The sequence below is a fragment of the Lissotriton helveticus genome, chromosome 2_2, assembly GCF_964261635.1.
Source record: "Lissotriton helveticus chromosome 2_2, aLisHel1.1, whole genome shotgun sequence".
Taxonomy (NCBI): Eukaryota; Metazoa; Chordata; class Amphibia; order Caudata; family Salamandridae; genus Lissotriton; species Lissotriton helveticus.
The window spans coordinates 517,329,785-517,351,495 of NC_136060.1; the positions used below are offsets into that span (position 1 = coordinate 517,329,785).

Here is a 21,711-nt window from a genome sequence, read left to right on the forward strand (position 1 = left end):
CGCCTCATCATCCTCAACCGCCTCATCATCCTCAACCGCCTCATCATCCTCAACCGCCTCATCATCCTCAACCGCCTCATCATCCTCATCATCAACCGCCTCATCATCCTCATCATCAACCGCCTCATCATCCTCATCATCAACCGCCTCATCATCCTCATCATCAACCGCCTCATCATCCTCAACCGCCTCAACCGCCTCATCATCCTCACCCGCCTCATCATCCTCACCATCCTCAACCGCCTCATCATCCTCAACCGCCTCATCATCCTCAACCGCCTCATCATCCTCAACCGCCTCATCATCCTCAACCGCCTCATCATCCTCATCATCAACCGCCTCATCATCCTCATCATCAACCGCCTCATCATCCTCATCATCAACCGCCTCATCATCCTCACCCGCCTCATCATCCTCACCATCCTCAACCGCCTCATCAGCCTCAACCGCCTCATCAGCCTCAACCGCCTCATCAGCCTCAACCGGCCTCAACAGCCTCAACCGGCCTCATCAGCCTCAACCGGCCTCATCAGCCTCAACCGCCTCATCATCCTCAACCGCCTCATCATCCTCAACCGCCTCATCATCCTCAACCGCCTCATCATCCTCAACCGCCTCATCATCCTCAACCGCCTCATCATCCTCAACCGCCTCATCATCCTCAACCGCCTCAACCGCCTCATCAGCCTCAACCGCCTCATCAGCCTCAACCGCCTCATCATCCTCAACCGCCTCATCATCCTCAACCGCCTCATCATCCTCAACCGCCTCATCATCCTCAACCGCCTCATCATCCTCAACCGCCTCATCATCCTCAACCGCCTCAACCGCCTCATCATCCTCAACCGGCCTCATCAGCCTCAACCGGCCTCATCAGCCTCAACCGCCTCATCATCCTCAACCGCCTCATCATCCTCAACCGCCTCATCATCCTCAACCGCCTCATCATCCTCAACCGCCTCATCATCCTCAACCGCCTCAACCGCCTCATCGTCCTCCCCCGCCTCATCGTCCTCACCAGCCTCATCGTCCTCACCAGCCTCATCGTCCTCCCCCGCCTCATCGTCCTCCCCCGCCTCATCGTCCTCCCCCGCCTCATCGTCCTCCCCCGCCTCATCGTCCTCCCCCGCCTCATCGTCCTCCCCCGCCTCATCGTCCTCCCCCGCCTCATCGTCCTCCCCCGCCTCATCGTCCTCCCCCGCCTCATCGTCCTCCCCCGCCTCATCGTCCTCCCCCGCCTCATCGTCCTCACCCGCCTCATCGTCCTCACCCGCCTCATCGTCCTCCCCCGCCTCATCGTCCTCCCCCGCCTCATCGTCCTCCCCCGCCTCATCGTCCTCCCCCGCCTCATCGTCCTCCCCCGCCTCATCGTCCTCCCCCGCCTCATCGTCCTCCCCCGCCTCATCGTCCTCCCCCGCCTCATCGTCCTCCCCCGCCTCATCGTCCTCCCCCGCCTCATCGTCCTCCCCCGCCTCATCGTCCTCCCCCACCTCATCGTCCTCCCCCACCTCTTCATCCTTACAGGCCACCCTAGAGTACGGGTCCAGCCTTAGTTGGCCATTTGATCAGAGCGGAACCACTTCACACCGATCCCTAACAAAGGTGCAGCACCGAGGGTCAGTGGCAAGGAACCACTCATGGAAACTCTCAATGGGCCACAGCTGCTGCAGACCCTCACAGTCCTACCCCTCGTGGGTTCAGAGGCATTGCAAAGGGAGCAGGACTCAGCGGACTGCCTGGTCCTCTCCGGAGAGGGGCTTCCTCCCACAGCTGGGGCTTCCCGAAGCGGGATGAGTTAACCAGCAGAACACAATATCACAAAGCAGATGAAGGCACTAATAAAAAACCCTTCCCCCCCCAGAGACCTTGCATCACCCGTCAAAGTACTTAAGGCAGTCCGCATCGATGAAACCCTGCGGTGCCGGCCAGCACTCAAACAGCAACAAATGAAAATCACACTTTGCATCTCAATGATGAGCTCTGTGTGTCGTGGACAGGTACAATCGAATACTCACTTCCTCTTACGTTACATGAAGTTCCACCAGTCACTGACTTCACGCCAACACATCATACAAAACACCTTCACATGATCCCTGCTTGAGCTCCATCTACACAAGCCTTGCACAGAGGCCGTGGCCAGCTCGGGGGCAGGTCTGGACAAAAAGTCTAGCCAGGGAACAGGAAAGGTGAGGGAAATAGATGTAAACTGTTTGCACAGGGGAGAGGGCTGAAACCACTAGCCGCAGAAGGCTAGGCGTGTGCTCCTACGCAAGATTGGTGGGAAGAAAGCCCTTTGAGCAGGCTTGGCACCTAGGGTGTGAGCAGGGGGCTCTAGACATTGTGCGTGCAGGAGACCCAGTTCAAAGCTTTTAGGCAGGAGAATCAGTTGTATTAAAGGCAAAGCCATAAGGCCTAGGACCGAGGCAAAGCTGACAGTATTTAGGCAGAAAACTTGGCAGTAAGCACTTCAGGCTGCGGGTTCAAGAAGGACGCTTGGCCATACAATAGAGGTCTATGGGTGAAGATGAAACCTCGTTGCGAGGAGGCTGCGCCGTACAGTATATGGAGAGCAGATGAAGAGTAAATATCACTGAGGAGGCTTGTCCGTACAATAAGGGGACAGGAGACGAAGAGAAAGCTTGTTATGAGGAGGCTTGGCCGTACAGTATAGGGACAGGGGATGAAGAGGAAAGCTTGTTCTGAGGAGGCTTCGCTGTACAGTATAGGGACAGGGGACGAAGAGGAAAGCTTGTTATGAGGAGGCTTTGCTGTACAGTATAGGGACAGGGGACGAAGAGGAAAGCTTGTTATGAGGAGGCTTTGCTGTACAGTATAGGGACAGGGGACGAAGAGGAAAGCTTGTTATGAGGAGGCTTTGCTGTACAGTATAGGGACAGGGGACGAAGAGGAAAGCTTGTTGTGAGGAGGCTTGGCTGCACAGTATAGGGACAGGGGACGAAGAGGAAAGCTTGTTATGAGGAGGCTTTGCTGTACAGTATAGGGACAGGGGACGAAGAGGAAAGCTTGTTATGAGGAGGCTTTGCTGTACAGTATAGGGACAGGGGACGAAGAGGAAAGCTTGTTGTGAGGAGGCTTGGCTGCACAGTATAGGGACAGGGGACGAAGAGGAAAGCTTGTTGTGAGGAGGCTTGGCTGCACAGTATAGGGACAGGGGACAAAGAGGAAAGCTCACAGTGAGGAGGCTTGGCCGTACAGTATAGGGACAGGAGACGAAGAGGAAAGCTTGTTGTGAGGATGCTTGGCCGTACAGTATAGGGACAGGGGATGAAAAGGAAAGCTCACTGTGAGGAGGCTTGGCCGTACAGTATAGGGACAAGGGATGAAGAGGAAAGCTTGTTGTGAGGAGGCTTGGCCGTACAGTATAGGGACAGGGGACGAAGAGGAAAGCTCACAGTGAGGAGGCTTAGCCGTACAGTATAGGGACAGGGGATGAAGAGGAAAGCTTGTTATGAGGAGGCTTGGCCGTGCCGTATAGGGACAGGAGACTAAGAGGAAAGCTTGTTACGAGGAGGCTTGGCCGTGCCGTATAGGGACAGGAGACTAAGAGGAAAGCTTGTTGTGAGGAGGCTTGGCCGTACAGTATAGGGACAGGAGACGAAGAGGGAAGCTCACTGTGAGGAGGCTTGGTCGTACAGTATAGGGACAGGAGACGAAGAGGAAAGCTTGTTGTGAGGAGGCTTGGCCGTACAGTATAGGGACAGGAGACGAAGAGGGAAGCTCACTGTGAGGAGGCTTGGCCGTACAGTATAGGGACAGGAGACGAAGAGGAAAGCTCACTGTGAGGAGGCTTGGCCGTACAGTATAGGGACAGGGGGTGAAGAGGAAAGCTTGTTATGAGGAGGCTTTGCTGTACAGTATAGGGACAGGGGACGAAGAGGAAAGCTTGTTATGAGGAGGCTTCGCTGTACAGTATAGGGACAGGGGACGAAGAGGAAAGCTTGTTGTGAGGAGGCTTGGCTGCACAGTATAGGGACAGGGGACGAAGAGAAAAGCTTGTTGTGAGGAGGCTTGGCCGTACAGTATAGGGACAGGGGATGAAGAGGAAAGCTTCTCGTAGGAGGTTTCGCCGTACAGTATAGGGACAGGGGGTGAAGAGGAAAGCTTGTTATGAGGAGGCTTGGCCGTACAGTATAGGGACAGGAGACTAAGAGGAAAGCTTGTTATGAGTAGGCTTGGCTGTACAGTATAGGGACAGGGGACGAAGAGGAAAGCTTGTTGTGAGGATGCTTGGCCGTACAGTATAGGGACAGGGGACGAAGAGGAAAGCTTGTTGTGAGGAGGCTTGGCCGCACAGTATAGGGACAAGGGACGAAGAGGAAAGCTTGTTGTGAGGAGGCTTGGCCGTACAGTATAGGGACAGGGGACGAAGAGGAAAGCTTGTTGTGAGGAGGCTTGGCTGCACTGTATAGGGACAGGGGACGAAGAGGAAAGCTTGTTGTGAGGAGGCTTGGCCGTACAGTATAGGGACAGGGGATGAAGAGAAAAGCTTGTTGTGAGGAGGCTTGGCTGCACAGTATAGGGACAGGGGACGAAGAGGAAAGCTCACAGTGAGGAGGCTTGGCCGTACAGTATAGGGACAGGAGACGAAGAGGAAAGCTTGTTATGAGGAGGCTTTGCTGTACAGTATAGGGACAGGGGACGAAGAGGAAAGCTTGTTGTGAGGAGGCTTGGCCGTAGAGTATAGGGACAGGGGATGAAGAGGAAAGCTTGTTGTGAGGAGGCTTGGCTGTACAGTATAGGGACAGGGGACGAAGAGGAAAGCTTGTTGTGAGGAGGCTTGGCCGTACAGTATAGGGACAGGAGACGAAGAGGGAAGCTCACTGTGAGGAGGCTTGGCCGTACAGTATAGGGACAGGAGACGAAGAGGAAAGCTTGTTATGAGGAGGCTTTGCTGTACAGTATAGGGACAGGGGACGAAGAGGAAAGCTTGTTGTGAGGAGGCTTGGCTGCACAGTATAGGGACAGGAGACGAAGAGGAAAGCTTGTTGTGAGGAGGCTTTGCAGTAGAGTATAGGGACAGGGGATGAAGAGGAAAGCTCACTGTGAGGAGGCTTGGCCGTACAGTATAGGGACAGGGGATGAAGAGGAAAGCTTGTTGTGAGGAGGCTTGGCAGCACAGTATAGGGACAGGGGATGAAGAGGAAAGCTTGTTGTGAGGAGGCTTGGCAGCACAGTATAGGGACAGGGGATGAAGAGGAAAGCTTGTTGTGAGGAGGCTTAGCCGTACAGTATAGGGACAGGGGACGAAGAAGAAAGCTCATTGTGAGGAGGCTTGGCCGTACAGTATAGGGACAGGGGATGAAGAGGAAAGCTTGCTGTGAGGAGGCTTAGCCGTACAGTATAGGGACAGGGGACGAAGAGGAAAGCCTGTTGTGAGGAGGCTTCGCTGTACAGTATAGGGACAGGGGACGAAGAGGAAAGCTTGTTATGAGGAGGCTTTGCTGTACAGTATAGGGACAGGGGACGAAGAGGAAAGCTTGTTATGAGGAGGCTTTGCTGTACAGTATAGGGACAGGAGACGAAGAGGAAAGCTTGTTGTGAGGAGGCTTTGCTGTACAGTATAGGGACAGGGGATGAAGAGGAAAGCTCGTTGTGAGGAGGCTTGGCTGCACAGTATAGGGACAGGAGACGAAGAGGAAAGCTTGTTGTGAGGAGGCTTTGCAGTAGAGTATAGGGACAGGGGATGAAGAGGAAAGCTCGCTGTTATGAGGCTTGGCTGCACAGTATAGGGACAGGGGACGAAGAGGAAAGCTTGTTGTGAGGATGCTTGGCCGTACAGTATAGGGACAGGGGATGAAAAGGAAAGCTCACTGTGAGGAGGCTTGGCCGTACAGTATAGGGACAAGGGATGAAGAGGAAAGCTTGTTGTGAGGATGCTTGGCTGCACAGTATAGGGACAGGGGATGAAGAGGAAAGCTCACTGTGAGGAGGCTTGGCCGTGCCGTATAGGGACAGGAGACTAAGAGGAAAGCTTGTTACGAGGAGGCTTGGCCGTGCCGTATAGGGACAGGAGACTAAGAGGAAAGCTTGTTGTGAGGAGGCTTGGCCGTACAGTATAGGGACAGGAGACGAAAAGGGAAGCTCACTGTGAGGAGGCTTGGCCGTACAGTATAGGGACAGGAGACGAAGAGGAAAGCTTGTTGTGAGGAGGCTTGGCCGTACAGTATAGGGACAGGAGACTAAGAGGGAAGCTCACTGTGAGGAGGCTTGGCCGTACAGTATAGGGACAGGAGACGAAGAGGAAAGCTTGTTATGAGGAGGCTTTGCTGTACAGTATAGGGACAGGGGACGAAGAGGAAAGCTTGTTATGAGGAGGCTTCGCTGTACAGTATAGGGACAGGGGACGAAGAGGAAAGCTTGTTGTGAGGAGGCTTCGCAGTACAGTATAGGGACAGGGGATGAAGAGGAAAGCTTGTTGTGAGGATGCTTGGCTGCACAGTATAGGGACAGGGGATGAAGAGGAAAGCTCACTGTGAGGAGGCTTGGCCGTACAGTATAGGGACAGGGGATGAAGAGGAAAGCTTGTTATGAGGAGGCTTGGCCGTGCCGTATAGGGACAGGAGACTAAGAGGAAAGCTTGTTACGAGGAGGCTTCGCAGTAGAGTATAGGGACAGGAGACGAAGAGGAAAGCTTCTCGTAGGAGGCTTGGCCGTACAGTATAGGGACAGGAGACGAAGAGGAAAGCTCACAGTGAGGAGGCTTGGCTTCACAGTATAGGGACAGGGGACGAAGAGGAAAGCTTGTTGTGAGGAGGCTTGGCTGTACAGTATAGGGACAGGGGATGAAGAGGAAAGCTTGTTGTTAGGAGGCTTCGCAGTAGAGTATAGGGACAGGGGATGAAGAGGAAAGCTTGTTATGAGGAGGCTTTGCTGTACAGTATAGGGACAGGGGACGAAGAGGAAAGCTTGTTGTGAGGAGGCTTGGCCGTACAGTATAGGGACAGGGGACGAAGAGGAAAGCTTGTTGTGAGGAGGCTTGGCCGTACAGTATAGGGACAGGGGATGAAGAGGAAAGCTTGTTGTGAGGAGGCTTGGCCGTACAGTATAGGGACAGGGGATGAAGAGGAAAGCTTGTTATGAGGAGGCTTTGCTGTACAGTATAGGGACAGGGGACGAAGAGGAAAGCTTGTTGTGAGGAGGCTTGGCCGTACAGTATAGGGACAGGGGACGAAGAGGAAAGCTTGTTGTGAGGAGGCTTGGCCGTACAGTATAGGGACAGGGGATGAAGAGGAAAGCTTGTTGTGAGGAGGCTTGGCTGCACAGTATAGGGACAGGAGACGAAGAGGAAAGCTTGTTGTGAGGAGGCTTGGCTGCACAGTATAGGGACAGGAGACGAAGAGAAAAGCTTGTTGTGAGGAGGCTTCGCAGTACAGTATAGGGACAGGGGACGAAGAGGAAAGCTTGTTGTGAGGAGGCTTGGCTGCACAGTATAGGGACAGGGGATGAAGAGGAAAGCTTGTTGTGAGGAGGCTTCGCAGTAGAGTATAGGGACAGGGGACGAAGAGGAAAGCTTGTTGTGAGGAGGCTTGGCCGTACAGTATAGGGACAGGGGATGAAGAGGAAAGCTTCTCGTAGGAGGTTTCGCCGTACAGTATAGGGACAGTGGGTGAAGAGGAAAGCTCGTTATGAGTAGGCTTGGCTGTACAGTATAGGGACAGGGGACGAAGAGGAAAGCTTGTTATGAGGAGGCTTTGCTGTACAGTATAGGGACAGGGGACGAAGAGGAAAGCTTGTTGTGAGGAGGCTTGGCCGCACAGTATAGGGACAAGGGACGAAGAGGAAAGCTTGTTGTGAGGAGGCTTGGCCGTACAGTATAGGGACAGGGGACGAAGAGGAAAGCTTGTTGTGAGGAGGCTTGGCTGCACAGTATAGGGACAGGGGATGAAGAGGAAAGCTTGTTGTTAGGAGGCTTGGCTGCACTGTATAGGGACAGGGGACGAAGAGGAAAGCTCGTTGTGAGGAGGCTTGGCCGTACAGTATAGGGACAGGGGACGAAGAGGAAAGCTTGTTATGAGGAGGCTTTGCTGTACAGTATAGGGACAGGGGATGAAGAGGAAAGCTTGTTGTGAGGAGGCTTGGCTGCACAGTATAGGGACAGGGGACGAAGAGGAAAGCTTGTTGTGAGGAGGCTTGGCCGTACAGTATAGGGACAGGGGATGAAGAGGAAAGCTTGTTGTGAGGAGGCTTGGCTGCACAGTATAGGGACAGGGGACGAAGAGGAAAGCTTGTTGTGAGGAGGCTTCGCTGTACAGTATAGGGACAGGGGACGAAGAGGAAAGCTCACAGTGAGGAGGCTTGGCCGCACAGTATAGGGACAGGAGACGAAGAGGAAAGCTTGTTGTGAGGAGGCTTTGCAGTAGAGTATAGGGACAGGGGATGAAGAGGAAAGCTCACTGTGAGGAGGCTTGGCCGTACAATATAGGGACAAGGGATGAAGAGGAAAGCTTGTTGTGAGGAGGCTTGGCTGCACAGTATAGGGACAGGAGACGAAGAGGAAAGCTTGTTGTGAGGAGGCTTTGCAGTAGAGTATAGGGACAGGGGATGAAGAGGAAAGCTCACTGTGAGGAGGCTTGGCCGTACAATATAGGGACAAGGGATGAAGAGGAAAGCTTGTTGTGAGGAGGCTTGGCAGCACAGTATAGGGACAGGAGACGAAGAGGAAAGCTCACTGTGAGGAGGCTTGGCCGTACAGTATAGGGACAGGGGACAAAGAGGAAAGCTCACTGTGAGGAGGCTTGGCCGTACAGTATAGGGACAGGGGACGAAGAGGAAAGCTTGTTGTGAGGAGGCTTGGCCGTACAGTATAGGGACAGGGGAGGAAGAGGAAAGCTTGTTGTGAGGAGGCTTGGCCGTACAGTATAGGGACAGGGGACGAAGAGGAAAGCTTTTTGTGAGGAGGCTTGTCCGTACAGTATAGGGACAGGGGACGAAGAGGAAAGTTTGTTGTGAGGAGGCTTGGCCGTACAGTATAGGGACAGGGGACGAAGAGGAAAGCTCGTTCTGAGGAGGCTTGGCCGTACAGTATAGGGACAGGGGATGAAGAGGAAAGCTTGTTGTGAGGAGGCTTAGCCGTACAGTATAGGGACAGGGGACGAAGAGGAAAGCTTGTTGTGAGGAGGCTTCGCTGTACAGTATAGGGACAGGGGACGAAGAGGAAAGCTTGTTATGAGGAGGCTTTGCTGTACAATATAGGGACAGGGGACGAAGAGGAAAGCTTGTTATGAGGAGGCTTCGCTGTACAGTATAGGGACAGGGGACGAAGAGGAAAGCTCACAGTGAGGAGGCTTAGCCGTACAGTATAGGGACAGGGGATGTAGAGGAAAGCTCGTTGTGAGGAGGCTTGGCTGCACAGTATAGGGACAGGAGACGAAGAGGAAAGCTTGTTGTGAGGAGGCTTTGCAGTAGAGTATAGGGACAGGGGATGAAGAGGAAAGCTTGTTGTGAGGAGGCTTGGCTGCACAGTATAGGGACAAGGGATGAAGAGGAAAGCTTGTTGTGAGGAGGCTTGGCCGTGCCGTATAGGGACAGGAGACTAAGAGGAAAGCTTGTTATGAGGAGGCTTGGCCGTACAGTATAGGGACAGGAGACGAAGAGGGACGCTCACTGTGAGGAGGCTTGGCCGTACAGTATAGGGACAGGAGACGAAGAGGAAAGCTTGTTGTGAGGAGGCTTGGCCGTACAGTATAGGGACAGGGGAAGAAGAGGAAAGCTTGTTATGAGGAGGCTTGGCCGTACAGTATAGGGACAGGAGACGAAGAGGGAAGCTCACTGTGAGGAGGCTTGGCCGTACAGTATAGGGACAGGAGACGAAGAGGAAAGCTTGTTGTGAGGAGGCTTGGCTGCACAGTATAGGGACAGGGGACGAAGAGGAAAGCTTGTTATGAGGAGGCTTTGCTGTACAGTATAGGGACAGGGGATGAAGAGGAAAGCTTGTTGTGAGGAGGCTTGGCTGCACAGTATAGGGACAGGGGACGAAGAGGAAAGCTTGTTGTGAGGAGGCTTGGCCGTACAGTATAGGGACAGGGGATGAAGAGGAAAGCTTGTTGTGAGGAGGCTTGGCTGCACAGTATAGGGACAGGGGATGAAGAGGAAAGCTTGTTGTGAGGCGGCTTAGCCGTACAGTAAAGGGACAGGGGACGAAGAGGAAAGCTTGTTGTGAGGAGGCTTCGCTGTACAGTATAGGGACAGGGGACGAAGAGGAAAGCTCACAGTGAGGAGGCTTAGCCGTACAGTATAGGGACAGGGGATGAAGAGGAAAGCTTGTTGTGAGGAGGCTTGGCTGCACAGTATAGGGACAGGAGACGAAGAGGAAAGCTTGTTGTGAGGAGGCTTTGCAGTAGAGTATAGGGACAGGGGATGAAGAGGAAAGCTCACTGTGAGGAGGCTTTGCCGTACAATATAGGGACAAGGGATGAAGAGGAAAGCTTGTTGTGAGGAGGCTTGGCAGCACAGTATAGGGACAGGGGATGAAGAGGAAAGCTTGTTGTGAGGAGGCTTAGCCGTACAGTATAGGGACAGGGGACGAAGAGGAAAGCTTGTTGTGAGGAGGCTTGGCCGTACAGTATAGGGACAGGGGACGAAGAGGAAAGCTTGTTGTGAGGAGGCTTGGCCGTACAGTATAGGGACAGGGGAGGAAGAGGAAAGCTTGTTGTGAGGAGGCTTCGCCGTACAGTATAGGGACAGGGGACGAAGAGGAAAGCTCGTTCTGAGGAGGCTTGGCCGTACAGTATAGGGACAGGGGATGAAGAGGAAAGCTTGTTGTGAGGAGGCTTGGCTGCACAGTATAGGGACAGGGGACGAAGAGGAAAGCTTGTTATGAGGAGGCTTCGCCGTACAGTATAGGGACAGGGGACGAAGAGGAAAGCTCGTTCTGAGGAGGCTTGGCCGTACAGTATAGGGACAGGGGATGAAGAGGAAAGCTTGTTGTGAGGAGGCTTGGCTGCACAGTATAGGGACAGGGGACGAAGAGGAAAGCTTGTTATGAGGAGGCTTCGCCGTACAGTATAGGGACAGGGGACGAAGAGGAAAGCTCGTTCTGAGGAGGCTTGGCCGTACAGTATAGGGACAGGGGATGAAGAGGAAAGCTTGTTGTGAGGAGGCTTAGCCGTACAGTATAGGGACAGGGGACGAAGAGGAAAGCTTGTTGTGAGGAGGCTTGGCTGCACAGTATAGGGACAGGGGACGAAGAGGAAAGCTTGTTATGAGGAGGCTTCGCCGTACAGTATAGGGACAGGGGACGAAGAGGAAAGCTCGTTCTGAGGAGGCTTTGCTGTACAGTATAGGGACAGGGGACGAAGAGGAAAGCTTGTTGTGAGGAGGCTTAGCCGTACAGTATAGGGACAGGGGACGAAGAGGAAAGCTTGTTGTGAGGAGGCTTCACTGTACAGTATAGGGACAGGGGACGAAGAGGAAAGCTTGTTGTGAGGAGGCTTCGCTGTACAGTATAGGGACAGGGGACGAAGAGGAAAGCTCACAGTGAGGAGGCTTAGCCGTACAGTATAGGGACAGGGGATGTAGAGGAAAGCTCGTTGTGAGGAGGCTTGGCTGCACAGTATAGGGACAGGAGACGAAGAGGAAAGCTTGTTGTGAGGAGGCTTTGCAGTAGAGTATAGGGACAGGGGATGAAGAGGAAAGCTCGCTGTTAGGAGGCTTGGCTGCACAGTATAGGGACAGGGGACGAAGAGGAAAGCTCACTGTGAGGAGGCTTGGCTGCACAGTATAGGGACAAGGGATGAAGAGGAAAGCTTGTTGTGAGGAGGCTTCGCTGTACAGTATAGGGACAGGGGACGAAGAGGAAAGCTTGTTGTGAGGATGCTTGGCTGCACAGTATAGGGACAGGGGATGAAGAGGAAAGCTTGTTATGAGGAGGCTTGGCCGTGCCGTATAGGGACAGGAGACTAAGAGGAAAGCTTGTTATGAGGAGGCTTGGCCGTACAGTATAGGGACAGGAGACGAAGAGGGAAGCTCACTGTGAGGAGGCTTGGCCGTACAGTATAGGGACAGGGGAAGAAGAGGAAAGCTTGTTATGAGGAGGCTTGGCCGTGCCGTATAGGGACAGGAGACTAAGAGGGAAGCTCACCGTGAGGAGGCTTGGCCGTACAGTATAGGGACAGGAGACGAAGAGGGAAGCTCACTGTGAGGAGGCTTGGCCGTACAGTATAGGGACAGGAGACGAAGAGGAAAGCTTGTTATGAGGAGGCTTTGCTGTACAGTATAGGGACAGGGGACGAAGAGGAAAACTTGTTATGAGGAGGCTTCGCTGTACAGTATAGGGACAGGGGACGAAGAGGAAAGCTTGTTGTGAGGAGGCTTCGCAGTACAGTATAGGGACAGGGGATGAAGAGGAAAGCTTGTTGTGAGGATGCTTGGCTGCACAGTATAGGGACAGGGGATGAAGAGGAAAGCTCACTGTGAGGAGGCTTGGCCGTACAGTATAGGGACAGGGGATGAAGAGGAAAGCTTGTTGTGAGGAGGCTTGGCCGTACAGTATAGGGACAGGGGATGAAGAGGAAAGCTTGTTATGAGGAGGCTTGGCCGTGCCGTATAGGGACAGGAGACTAAGAGGAAAGCTTGTTACGAGGAGGCTTCGCAGTAGAGTATAGGGACAGGAGACGAAGAGGAAAGCTCACAGTGAGGAGGCTTGGCTGAACAGTATAGGGACAGGAGACGAAGAGGAAAGCTCACAGTGAGGAGGCTTGGCTGAACAGTATAGGGACAGGGGACGAAGAGGAAAGCTTGTTGTGAGGAGGCTTGGCCGTACAGTATAGGGACAGGGGATGAAGAGGAAAGCTTGTTGTGAGGAGGCTTCGCAGTAGAGTATAGGGACAGGGGATGAAGAGAAAAGCTTGTTGTGAGGAGGCTTGGCTGCACAGTATAGGGACAGGAGACGAAGAGGAAAGCTTGTTGTGAGGAGGCTTCGCAGTAGAGTATAGGGACAGGGGATGAAGAGGAAAGCTCACTGTGAGGAGGCTTGGCCGTACAATATAGGGACAGGGGATGAAGAGGAAAGCTTGTTGTGAGGAGGCTTAGCCGTACAGTATAGGGACAGGAGACGAAGAGGAAAGCTTGTTGTGAGGAGGCTTCGCAGTAGAGTATAGGGACAGGGGATGAAGAGGAAAGCTCACTGTGAGGAGGCTTGGCCGTACAATATAGGGACAGGGGATGAAGAGGAAAGCTTGTTGTGAGGAGGCTTGGCCGTACAGTATAGGGACAGGAGACGAAGAGAAAAGCTCATTGTGAGGAGGCTTGGCCGTACAGTATAGGGACAGGGGATGAAGAGGAAAGCTTGTTGTGAGGAGGCTTAGCCGTACAGTATAGGGACAGGGGACGAAGAGGAAAGCTTGTTGTGAGGAGGCTTCGCTGTACAGTATAGGGACAGGGGACGAAGAGGAAAGCTTGTTGTGAGGAGGCTTGGCCGTACAGTATAGGGACAGGAGACGAAGAGGAAAGCTTGTTATGAGGAGGCTTTGCTGTACAGTATAGGGACAGGAGACGAAGAGGAAAGCTTGTTATGAGGAGGCTTTGCTGTACAGTATAGGGACAGGGGACGAAGAGGAAAGCTTGTTGTGAGGAGGCTTGGCCGTACAGTATAGGGACAGGGGACGAAGAGGAAAGCTTGTTGTGAGGAGGCTTCGCTGTACAGTATAGGGACAGGGGACGAAGAGGAAAGCTCACAGTGAGGAGGCTTAGCCGTACAGTATAGGGACAGGGGATGAAGAGGAAAGCTCGTTGTGAGGAGGCTTGGCTGCACAGTATAGGGACAGGAGACGAAGAGGAAAGCTTGTTATGAGGAGGCTTTGCTGCACAGTATAGGGACAGGGGACGAAGAGGAAAGCTCACTGTGAGGAGGCTTGGCCGTACAATATAGGGACAAGGGACGAAGAGGAAAGCTCACAGTGAGGAGGCTTGGCTGCACAGTATAGGGACAGGGGATGAAGAGGAAAGCTTGTTGTGAGGAGGCTTAGCCGTACAGTATAGGGACAGGGGACGAAGAAGAAAGCTCATTGTGAGGAGGCTTGGCCGTACAGTATAGGGACAGGGGACGAAGAGGAAAGCTTGTTATGAGGAGGCTTGGCCGTACAGCATAGGGACAGGGGATGAAGGGGAAAGCTTGTTGTGAGGAGGCTTCGCTGTACAGTATAGGGACAGGGGATGAAGGGGAAAGCTTGTTGTGAGGAGGCTTCGCTGTACAGTATAGGGACAGGGGACGAAGAGGAAAGCTTGTTATGAGGAGGCTTTGCTGTACAGTATAGGGACAGGGGACGAAGAGGAAAGCTTGTTATGAGGAGGCTTTGCTGTACAGTATAGGGACAGGGGACGAAGAGGAAAGCTCACAGTGAGGAGGCTTAGCCGTACAGTATAGGGACAGGGGATGTAGAGGAAAGCTCGTTGTGAGGAGGCTTGGCTGCACAGTATAGGGACAGGGGATGAAAAGGAAAGCTCACTGTGAGGAGGCTTGGCCGTACAGTATAGGGACAAGGGATGAAGAGGAAAGCTTGTTGTGAGGAGGCTTGGCCGTACAGTATAGGGACAGGGGATGAAGAGGAAAGTTTGTTGTGAGGATGCTTGGCTGCACAGTATAGGGACAGGGGATGAAGAGGAAAGCTCACTGTGAGGAGGCTTGGCCGTACAGTATAGGGACAGGAGACTAAGAGGAAAGCTTGTTGTGAGGAGGATTGGCCGTACAGTATAGGTACAGGAGACCAAGAGGAAAGCTTGTTGTGAGGAGGCTTGGCCGTACAGTATAGGGACAGGAGACGAAGAGGAAAGCTTGTTGTGAGGAGGCTTGGCCGTACAGTATAGGGACAGGAGACGAAGAGGGAAGCTTGTTGTGAGGAGGCTTGGCTGCACAGTATAGGGACAGGAGACGAAGAGGAAAGCTTGTTGTGAGGAGGCTTCGCAGTAGAGTATAGGGACAGGGGATGAAGAGGAAAGCTCACTGTGAGGAGGCTTGGCCGTACAATATAGGGACAGGGGATGAAGAGGAAAGCTTGTTGTGAGGAGGCTTAGCCGTACAGTATAGGGACAGGGGACGAAGAAGAAAGCTCATTGTGAGGAGGCTTGGCCGTACAGTATAGGGACAGGAGACGAAGAGGAAAGCTTGTTATGAGGAGGCTTTGCTGTACAGTATAGGGACAGGGGACGAAGAGGAAAGCTTGTTATGAGGAGGCTTGGCCGTACAGTATAGGGACAGGAGACGAAGAGGAAAGCTTGTTATGAGGAGGCTTTGCTGTACAGTATAGGGACAGGGGACGAAGAGGAAAGCTTGTTGTGATTAGGCTTGGCCGTACAGTATAGGGACAGGGGATGAAGAGGAAAGCTCGTTGTGAGGAGGCTTGGCTGCACAGTATAGGGACAGGAGACGAAGAGGAAAGCTTGTTGTGAGGAGGCTTTGCTGCACAGTATAGGGACAGGGGACGAAGAGGAAAGCTCACTGTGAGGAGGCTTGGCTGCACAGTATAGGGACAGGGGATGAAGAGGAAAGCTTGTTGTGAGGAGGCTTAGCCGTACAGTATAGGGACAGGGGACGAAGAAGAAAGCTCGTTCTGAGGAGGCTTGGCCGTACAGTATAGGGACAGGGGATGAAGGGGAAAACTTGTTGTGAGGAGGCTTCGCTGTACAGTATAGGGACAGGGGACGAAGAGGAAAGCTTGTTATGAGGAGGCTTTGCTGTACAGTATAGGGACAGGGGACGAAGAGGAAAGCTTGTTATGAGGAGGCTTTGCTGTACAGTATAGGGACAGGGGACGAAGAGGAAAGCTCACAGTGAGGAGGCTTAGCCGTACAGTATAGGGACAGGGGATGTAGAGGAAAGCTCGTTGTGAGGAGGCTTGGCTGCACAGTATAGGGACAGGGGACGAAGAGGAAAGCTTGTTGTGAGGATGCTTGGCCGTACAGTATAGGGACAGGGGATGAAAAGGAAAGCTCACTGTGAGGAGGCTTGGCCGTACAGTATAGGGACAAGGGATGAAGAGGAAAGCTTGTTGTGAGGATGCTTGGCTGCACAGTATAGGGACAGGGGATGAAGAGGAAAGCTCACTGTGAGGAGGCTTGGCCGTACAGTATAGGGACAGGGGAAGAAGAGGAAAGCTTGTTATGAGGAGGCTTGGCCGTGCCGTATAGGGACAGGAGACTAAGAGGAAAGCTTGTTGTGAGGAGGATTGGCCGTACAGTATAGGGACAGGAGACGAAGAGGGAAGCTCACTGTGAGGAGGCTTGGCCGTACAGTATAGGGACAGGAGACGAAGAGGAAAGGTTGTTGTGAGGAGGCTTGGCCGTACAGTATAGGGACAGGAGACGAAGAGGGAAGCTCACTGTGAGGAGGCTTGGCCGTACAGTATAGGGACAGGAGACGAAGAGGAAAGCTTGTTATGAGGAGGCTTTGCTGTACAGTATAGGGACAGGGGACGAAGAGGAAAGCTCACAGTGAGGAGGCTTGGCCGTACAGTATAGGGACAGGAGACGAAGAGGAAAGCTTGTTGTGAGGAGGCTTTGCTGTACAGTATAGGGACAGGGGATGAAGAGGAAAGCTCACTGTGAGGAGGCTTGGCCGTACAGTATAGGGACAGGGGATGAAGAGGAAAGCTTGTTGTGAGGAGGCTTGGCCGTACAGTATAGGGACAGGGGATGAAGAGGAAAGCTTGTTGTGAGGATGCTTGGCTGCACAGTATAGGGACAGGGGATGAAGAGGAAAGCTCACTGTGAGGAGGCTTGGCCGTACAGTATAGGGACAGGGGAAGAAGAGGAAAGCTTGTTATGAGGAGGCTTGGCCGTGCCGTATAGGGACAGGAGACTAAGAGGAAAGCTTGTTGTGAGGAGGATTGGCCGTACAGTATAGGGACAGGAGACGAAGAGGGAAGCTCAGTGTGAGGAGGCTTGGCCGTACAGTATAGGGACAGGAGACGAAGAGGAAAGCTTGTTGTGAGGAGGCTTGGCCGTACAGTATAGGGACAGGAGACGAAGAGGGAAGCTCACTGTGAGGAGGCTTGGCCGTACAGTATAGGGACAGGAGACGAAGAGGAAAGCTTGTTGTGAGGAGGCTTGGCCGTACAGTATAGGGACAAGGGATGAAGAGGAAAGCTTGTTGTGAGGAGGCTTGGCCGTACAGTATAGGGACAGGGGATGAAGAGGAAAGTTTGTTGTGAGGATGCTTGGCTGCACAGTATAGGGACAGGGGATGAAGAGGAAAGCTCACTGTGAGGAGGCTTGGCCGTACAGTATAGGGACAGGAGACTAAGAGGAAAGCTTGTTGTGAGGAGGATTGGCCGTACAGTATAGGGACAGGAGACGAAGAGGGAAGCTCACTGTGAGGAGGCTTGGCCGTACAGTATAGGGACAGGAGACTAAGAGGAAAGCTTGTTGTGAGGAGGATTGGCCGTACAGTATAGGTACAGGAGACCAAGAGGGAAGCTCACTGTGAGGAGGCTTGGCCGTACAGTATAGGGACAGGAGACGAAGAGGAAAGCTTGTTGTGAGGAGGCTTGGCCGTACAGTATAGGGACAGGAGACGAAGAGGGAAGCTTGTTGTGAGGAGGCTTGGCTGCACAGTATAGGGACAGGAGACGAAGAGGAAAGCTTGTTGTGAGGAGGCTTCGCAGTAGAGTATAGGGACAGGGGATGAAGAGGAAAGCTCACTGTGAGGAGGCTTGGCCGTACAATATAGGGACAGGGGATGAAGAGGAAAGCTTGTTGTGAGGAGGCTTAGCCGTACAGTATAGGGACAGGGGATGAAGAGGAAAGCTTGTTGTGAGGAGGCTTGGCTGCACAGTATAGGGACAGGAGACGAAGAGAAAAGCTTGTTGTGAGGAGGCTTGGCCGTACAGTATAGGGACAGGGGACGAAGAGGAAAGCTTGTTGTGAGGAGGCTTCGCTGTACAGTATAGGGACAGGGGACGAAGAGGAAAGCTTGTTATGAGGAGGCTTGGCCGTACAGTATAGGGACAGGAGACGAAGAGGAAAGCTTGTTATGAGGAGGCTTTGCTGTACAGTATAGGGACAGGGGACGAAGAGGAAAGCTTGTTGTGATTAGGCTTGGCCGTACAGTATAGGGACAGGGGATGAAGAGGAAAGCTCGTTGTGAGGAGGCTTGGCTGCACAGTATAGGGACAGGAGACGAAGAGGAAAGCTTGTTATGAGGAGGCTTTGCTGCACAGTATAGGGACAGGGGACGAAGAGGAAAGCTCACTGTGAGGAGGCTTGGCTGCACAGTATAGGGACAGGGGATGAAGAGGAAAGCTTGTTGTGAGGAGGCTTAGCCGTACAGTATAGGGACAGGGGACGAAGAAGAAAGCTCATTGTGAGGAGGCTTGGCCGTACAGTATAGGGACAGGAGACGAAGAGGGAAGCTCACTGTGAGGAGGCTTGGCCGTACAGTATAGGGACAGGAGACGAAGAGGAAAGCTTGTTGTGAGGAGGCTTTGCTGTACAGTATAGGGACAGGGGATGAAGAGGAAAGCTCACTGTGAGGAGGCTTGGCCGTACAGTATAGGGACAGGGGATGAAGAGGAAAGCTTGTTATGAGGAGGCTTGGCCGTGCCATATAGGGACAGGAGACGAAGAGGAAAGCTTGTTACGAGGAGGCTTCGCAGTAGAGTATAGGGACAGGAGACGAAGAGGAAAGCTTCTCGTAGGAGGCTTGGCCGTACAGTATAGGGACAGGAGACGAAGAGGAAAGCTCACAGTGAGGAGGCTTGGCTGCACAGTATAGGGACAGGGGACGAAGAGGAAAGCTTGTTGTGAGGAGGCTTGGCCGTACAGTATAGGGACAGGGGATGATGAGGAAAGCTTGTTGTGAGGAGGCTTCGCAGTAGAGTATAGGGACAGGGGATGAAGAGAAAAGCTTGTTGTGAGGAGGCTTGGCTGCACAGTATAGGGACAGGAGACGAAGAGGAAAGCTTGTTGTGAGGAGGCTTCGCAGTAGAGTATAGGGACAGGGGATGAAGAGAAAAGCTTGTTGTGAGGAGGCTTGGCTGCACAGTATAGGGACAGGAGACGAAGAGGAAAGCTTGTTGTGAGGAGGCTTCGCAGTAGAGTATAGGGACAGGGGACGAAGAGGAAAGCTTGTTATGAGGAGGCTTTGCTGTACAGTATAGGGACAGGGGACGAAGAGGAAAGCTTGTTATGAGGAGGCTTTGCTGTACAGTATAGGGACAGGAGACGAAGAGGAAAGCTTGTTGTGAGGAGGCTTGGCCGTACAGTATAGGGACAGGGGATGAAGAGAAAAGCTTGTTGTGAGGAGGCTTGGCTGCACAGTATAGGGACAGGGGACGAAGAGGAAAGCTTGTTATGAGGAGGCTTTGCTGTACAGTATAGGGACAGGAGACGAAGAGGAAAGCTTGTTGTGAGGAGGCTTGGCCGTACAGTATAGGGACAGGGGATGAAGAGGAAAGCTTGTTGTGAGGAGGCTTCGCAGTAGAGTATAGGGACAGGGGACGAAGAGGAAAGCTTGTTATGAGGAGGCTTCGCAGTAGAGTATAGGGACAGGAGACGAAGAGGAAAGCTTGTTGTGAGGAGGCTTGGCCGTACAGTATAGGGACAGGGGATGAAGAGAAAAGCTTGTTGTGAGGAGGCTTGGCTGCACAGTATAGGGACAGGGGACGAAGAGGAAAGCTTGTTGTGAGGAGGCTTGGCTGTACAGTATAGGGACAGGGGACGAAGAGGAAAGCTCACAGTGAGGAGGCTTGGCCGTACAGTATAGGGACAGGGGACGAAGAGGAAAGCTCACAGTGAGGAGGCTTGGCCGTACAGTATAGGGACAGGGGATGAAGAGAAAAGCTTGTTGTGAGGAGGCTTGGCTGCACAGTATAGGGACAGGGGACGAAGAGGAAAGCTTGTTGTGAGGAGGCTTGGCTGTACAGTATAGGGACAGGGGACGAAGAGGAAAGCTTGTTATGGGGAGGTTTTGCTGTACAGTATAGGGACAGGGGACGAAGAGGAAAGCTTGTTGTGAGGATGCTTGGCTGCACAGTATAGGGACAGGAGACGAAGAGGAAAGCTTGTTGTGAGGAGGCTTCGCAGTAGAGTATAGGGACAGGGGACGAAGAGGAAAGCTTGTTGTGAGGAGGCTTGGCCGTACAGTATAGGGACAGGGGATGAAGAGGAAAGCTTGTTGTGAGGAGGCTTAGCCGTACAGTATAGGGACAGGGGACGAAGAGGAAAGCTTGTTGTGAGGAGGCTTCGCTGTACAGTATAGGGACAGGGGACGAAGAGGAAAGCTTGTTATGAGGAGGCTTGGCCGTACAGTATAGGGACAGGAGACGAAGAGGAAAGCTTGTTATGAGGAGGCTTTGCTGTACAGTATAGGGACAGGGGACGAAGAGGAAAGCTTGTTGTGATTAGGCTTGGCCGTACAGTATAGGGACAGGGGATGAAGAGGAAAGCTCGTTGTGAGGAGGCTTGGCTGCACAGTATAGGGACAGGAGACGAAGAGGAAAGCTTGTTATGAGGAGGCTTTGCTGCACAGTATAGGGACAGGGGACGAAGAGGAAAGCTCACTGTGAGGAGGCTTGGCTGCACAGTATAGGGACAGGGGATGAAGAGGAAAGCTTGTTGTGAGGAGGCTTAGCCGTACAGTATAGGGACAGGGGACGAAGAAGAAAGCTCATTGTGAGGAGGCTTCGCTGTACAGTATAGGGACAGGGGACGAAGAGGAAAGCTTGTTATGAGGAGGCTTTGCTGTACAGTATAGGGACAGGGGACGAAGAGGAAAGCTTGTTATGAGGAGGCTTTGCTGTACAGTATAGGGACAGGGGACGAAGAGGAAAGCTCACAGTGAGGAGGCTTAGCCGTACAGTATAGGGACAGGGGATGTAGAGGAAAGCTCGTTGTGAGGAGGCTTGGCTGCACAGTATAGGGACAGGGGACGAAGAGGAAAGCTTGTTGTGAGGATGCTTGGCCGTACAGTATAGGGACAGGGGATGAAAAGGAAAGCTCACTGTGAGGAGGCTTGGCCGTACAGTATAGGGACAAGGGATGAAGAGGAAAGCTTGTTGTGAGGATGCTTGGCTGCACAGTATAGGGACAGGGGATGAAGAGGAAAGCTCACTGTGAGGAGGCTTGGCCGTACAGTATAGGGACAGGGGAAGAAGAGGAAAGCTTGTTATGAGGAGGCTTGGCCGTGCCGTATAGGGACAGGAGACTAAGAGGAAAGCTTGTTGTGAGGAGGATTGGCCGTACAGTATAGGGACAGGAGACGAAGAGGGAAGCTCACTGTGAGGAGGCTTGGCCGTACAGTATAGGGACAGGAGACGAAGAGGAAAGGTTGTTGTGAGGAGGCTTGGCCGTACAGTATAGGGACAGGAGACGAAGAGGGAAGCTCACTGTGAGGAGGCTTGGCCGTACAGTATAGGGACAGGAGACGAAGAGGAAAGCTTGTTATGAGGAGGCTTTGCTGTACAGTATAGGGACAGGGGACGAAGAGGAAAGCTCACAGTGAGGAGGCTTGGCCGTACAGTATAGGGACAGGAGACGAAGAGGAAAGCTTGTTGTGAGGAGGCTTTGCTGTACAGTATAGGGACAGGGGATGAAGAGGAAAGCTCACTGTGAGGAGGCTTGGCCGTACAGTATAGGGACAGGGGATGAAGAGGAAAGCTTGTTGTGAGGAGGCTTGGCCGTACAGTATAGGGACAGGGGATGAAGAGGAAAGCTTGTTGTGAGGATGCTTGGCTGCACAGTATAGGGACAGGGGATGAA

The 21,711-nt window shown here is 53.0% G+C and overlaps 1 protein-coding gene across 1 annotated transcript in view; it reads right to left on the bottom strand.

The window, feature by feature from the left end:
* Nucleotides 1-21,711, bottom strand: part of SEMA4F (ssemaphorin 4F) — a 268,518-nt gene that overhangs the window by 57,511 nt on the left and 189,296 nt on the right. The window lies entirely within an intron of this gene.